This window comes from Empidonax traillii, unplaced genomic scaffold (assembly GCF_003031625.1).
Source record: "Empidonax traillii isolate 1590-97213 ecotype Southwest subspecies unplaced genomic scaffold, ASM303162v1 scaffold7800:size9628, whole genome shotgun sequence".
Taxonomy (NCBI): Eukaryota; Metazoa; Chordata; class Aves; order Passeriformes; family Tyrannidae; genus Empidonax; species Empidonax traillii.
Window position 1 is genome coordinate 1 of NW_020962645.1, and position 4,226 is coordinate 4,226.

General features: G+C 58.7%; 1 long non-coding RNA gene across 1 annotated transcript in view; it reads left to right on the forward strand.

Moving 5' to 3' along the window:
* The first annotated feature begins 700 nt into the window (after positions 1-700).
* Positions 701-4,226, forward strand: part of LOC114073642 — an 8,919-nt gene continuing 5,393 nt past the window's right edge. Inside the window, exons 1-2 of the long non-coding RNA XR_003574364.1 lie at positions 701-755; positions 1,616-1,732. This is a non-coding gene — a long non-coding RNA (uncharacterized LOC114073642). The remainder of the gene's footprint in view (positions 756-1,615; positions 1,733-4,226) is intronic.

Sequence of the window (4,226 nt, forward strand, 5' to 3'; positions counted from 1 at the left end):
CAGTGTGCGTGGGCAGGACTGGAATAACGGGTGCCGTAGGAAAGGATTTACGAGCGCTGGGGAGGTTGGGGCTGGCTGGGAATGGCACAGCGGGTCAGGGGTGAGGGGTGGGTTGTGCGGGGCCAGGCTGTGGCTGCAGCTCCCGTTGCTGCCCCTTTGCCATCAACCCCCATCCCACTGGGCATCCCAGCAAAGCCTCACTCCTCCAGGGGAGCATCCCAGGGTGGGGATGGAGAGCAGAGCCTGCTGAGCAGCAGGACTTGCTCTCCGAGCAGGGGCTTTGCCACGGGAATGCTGGTGTAAATCGCTTCATCCAGCCCCTTCCCACCCCTCCTGAGCACGGGTGTGCTGAGCAGCACCCAGGCTTTTCACAGGGATACCGTGGTTTTCCCGCTGGGCCACAGCCCAGATCACTGCCCTGGATCACCAGATCACTGATGGGCTCCACTGTGGGTGACAGGACAGTCTGTGTGCCGTGGATAGAGCCCCTAAATCCCAAATAGCCAAAGGAACCCCCTGCTGTGCCCCTTCACACCCACCCCAGCCCAGCACCCGTCCTGGAGGAGTTGTTCCCTAATGATCCTCACAAGGAAAACACACAAAATGCTGGAAAGGGAATACCTGGGGAGCAGTGGGGGGGCAGGAGGGGTCCATCCCCACCCTGTGTGTCTCGGTAGCAGCTCACCCCTTTCTCTCCTTGTCCTTTCAGGGTGCGGATCTGAGGGTTGGGAAGGTCAAGGGCCGTGTGCTGTCAGGTAAGTGCCGACCCCAAATGAGGGGTTGGGGTCTCCACTAGCTGGGAGGAGGTGGTGGCACACCAGGACACGAGGGAGGGCACTGTCTGAAATAGGAGCCACTTTTTCTCTTCTTTTTAATTCCTAGAGGCAAAAGTGGTTAAAAAAAAACTCCCCAGCGGTTGGAATCGCTCCAACCCAGTGCAGAAAAGGGGTGGTGGTGGGGGGGAAGGGATTCAATCCTGAAGGAAAACACGAGATAAAAGCGGGTGAATCGCGACGACTCCTGTGATGTTGCACGAACAAAGACTTGCAGCTCAAAACGGGCCAGACGTGGCTTGGGGAGTTCACACCCCGGAGGGGAGCAGGGAGAGGGGCTTGGGGGGCTCTCCTGGAGCCCTGCAGGAGCTCTGGCCTCTTGTCCCTTGGTGTCACATCCTCCTGTCCCTGATGAAGAGCGAGGGGTGGCCATGTACTGGTGGGGTGCTGGGGGTCCCCTACCAGGGCGGGTGCTGCCCCAAGCGTGGGGAGGGGGTTTGGTGGGGGGGAGCAGAGGTTGGGGCACCTGGCATGGAGACAAGGAGCACCCCAGGGCTCTGAAGTTGTAAGAGGAGGAGGAAAAGGAGGAGGAGAGGGGGAGGTGGCTGGCGAAGCAGGAGGTTTTGGGGCAGGTTGTTTCAGGGGAGGCAAAAAACAGGATCTGGCCCCTGGGCACTCAGGGAGGGGATGGATTTGGATGGGCACAGGGGCTGAACTTCCACTGACCAGTGTGCAGGACATTGGGTGGGAGAGCAACCCCAGGCTGGAGGGGGTGGTTACGGTGGGAAGCAGCTCCCACTCAGCTCAAGGGGATGCTCAGCCATCACCTTTTGCACCCCCAGGCTACGTCCGGCCCTCGCCCCCTCCCCACAGCGGGTACCACCGCTACCAGGTCCGCCTGTACGCACAGCCAGCCCATGAGCACATCTCCCTGAGCCCCGAGGAGGACGCCTCGCTGGGTAAGGATCCACTGGGCCCTTGATCCCGGGCTTTCCCGGGGGTATGGATAGTGCCATGAGTTCAGCCATGCCAGAAGTGCCGGGCTGGGGATGCTCCCCTGGTGCAAACAGAGTTGGGATCCTTCCACGGGACATGGATGGGGTGTTAAATCCTTGCAGGGCAGAAGGAACCCTTTGGAAAACGTCTGGCGATGGCCTGGGTAGCGGGATCGGAAACAGAGAGAGATCTGGGCTGTGAAATCCAGTTGGCACATCCCACCACCCCCCCCTTCCTTCCCCACCTGGAGCTGCGGGAGTTGCATCACCCCCACCTGGGATAAGGATCAGCCGTGGGGATGGTTTAGCGAGGGATTGCTCAAACCCGGGCTGACACAACGCCTGCCAACTCCCAGCTCCTCAATTCCCAGCTCCCCTCCCAAAATCCTGCACGGTGGGGGATGGAGGCAGCGGCCGGGACCCCCGGAATGCCATCCCTGCTGCCTCACCCTGGGGCATGGGATAACCTGCAGGACCCCCTGGGATGGGGGTTTCCTCCTTCCCTCCCTCCCTGCCTCCCTCCCTGCAGGAGCTCTGCAGCTCACGTGGCCTCAGCAAGGGAAATTTCCAAACTTTCCCGGCTGGGACCACATGAGCACAGCCCGACAGGCAGGTCAGGGCGGTGTGTCCCTGCCTGACTCACCCCGTGCCTGTTAACCCCACATGGCACATCCCTGGCGGGGGGCAGGGGGGAGCCAGCTCTGGGCGGGGGGGCTCAGTGTCCCTGGAACAGACCCCGACACCTCCCCGTGATGCTCCTCCTGCAAATCTCTCTGTGGGTTCTCTCTGCCCTTTGATTTGTTTTCTGGCTCATTAGCTCAGTGTGTTAATGACACTGCTGATGTCACCTCCGCCCCACTTCCCAGCCCCTCATGCCCACCAAGGTCAGAGGAGGGGGCTCCGTGCTGTCCCCACATCCCCCTCGCAGCATCCCAGGGATGGGCAAGGACACTGGGACACCCACCAATGAGCTTTTTCCAGATGAATCCTCTTATTAGCAGGATATTGGGCTCCAAATCCCAAAAAACTCCATGCCCAAAGAGTTAAGCCACCCTGTGGAAAATCCCCCACATCCCCCTGTTCCCGAGGAGGTGTGGGGGGGGTGGCCAAGCAATCCCCACCCTGCGCTGTCTCCGTCCCGTGCCTGAGTTTCCCAGCCTTTCCCGAGCTTCCTGGGAAAGACCCAGCGGATGTTCCGATCATCGTTTGGGTCATCCTTTGTCAGGCAGCTGCGGGGGGCTGCTGGGGGCTGGTGTTTCAGTTTGGAAGGTTATTTTTAACTATTTCACTGCTGGATCGCAACCTTGCCCTGTCCAGTGGGTGCTGCCGGACTGAACCACTGGCAGCTTGTCGCTTTTATTCCCAGGGAATGAGCCCTAAAACCAGCCAAAGGATGAGTTCTTGGTGTCTCAGGGGTTTTAAATAAACCCATCCCCTTGGCAGTGGGATGAACACACCAGTGGATCCATGCATGGCTGAGCCCTGTGGTGTGAAGACAACGCTCAGGGGAGAGGAACAAATGTAGGCAGTTTGCAGCAGAACTTCCCATCTTATTTGGCCTTAAACCAGCCCCATTTTTTTTTTTAATTTATTTTGCTTTTATTTTGTTGTACATCTGGTGGCACTGACACCTCCCTCTCGCCAAGGGTGGGGGCCACCCTGGGCAGGGAGATGTCCTACCTGGAGCTCCTGGTGGTGCAGGGAGCGGTGCTGGGCCCTCCCAGCCTGCAGATGCATCCAGCTGTCTCCCTGTGCCACGCATCCATCCCTCTGGCAGCTTTTTTCCCTGGCAGAGCATCTCTTACACCGCTCAGCTCCCAGAAAAACTCCCTCCTGGCACGGGGTGTGTTTTGGAGGCCAAGCCGGGAAAGGTCCCCGGGCCAAGCGTGGCCGGGGCGGGGTGGGGGGGGCAGGGGGAGGTGACATGTGCCAGATGGGATGGCAGGAGCTCGGCTGGAGCCTCCAGAAGAGGGCACTAAACCAGGACCTGCCCGCGTCGCCTGTCCCCGCTCCCGGGAAAGATCCCTGGGAATTCAAAAGGCGAGGGGCAGCGGCGAGTGTAGGAAATAAATCTGTACTCCTCCTCCCCCACCGCCTGGCTTTGCAAAGCCAGCAGCTCGCAGGGAGCCAGGACAATTCCACGGTGGCTCTGGTGCCCACCCTGCCGTGGGGATGTCCCTGCTGGGGTGGCAGCGGTGGGCACAGGTCGGGCGCTGCGCCCAAGGGCACCCAGGCTTTTGGTGGAGGAGCTGGAAGGGCTGCAGCTCCCGCTCACATCCCTCCTGTGATGAGGAAATCAGTTGTTTACGGCTTAAGAGTTTCTCCAGGGTGGCTCTTGAGCAAAAAAAACTTGTTTCATCAGAAAAAAAAAAAAAAAAAAAAAAAAAAAAAAAAAAAAAAAAAAAAAAAAAAAAAAAAAAAAAAAAAAAAAAAAAAAAAAAAAAAAAAAAAAAAAAAA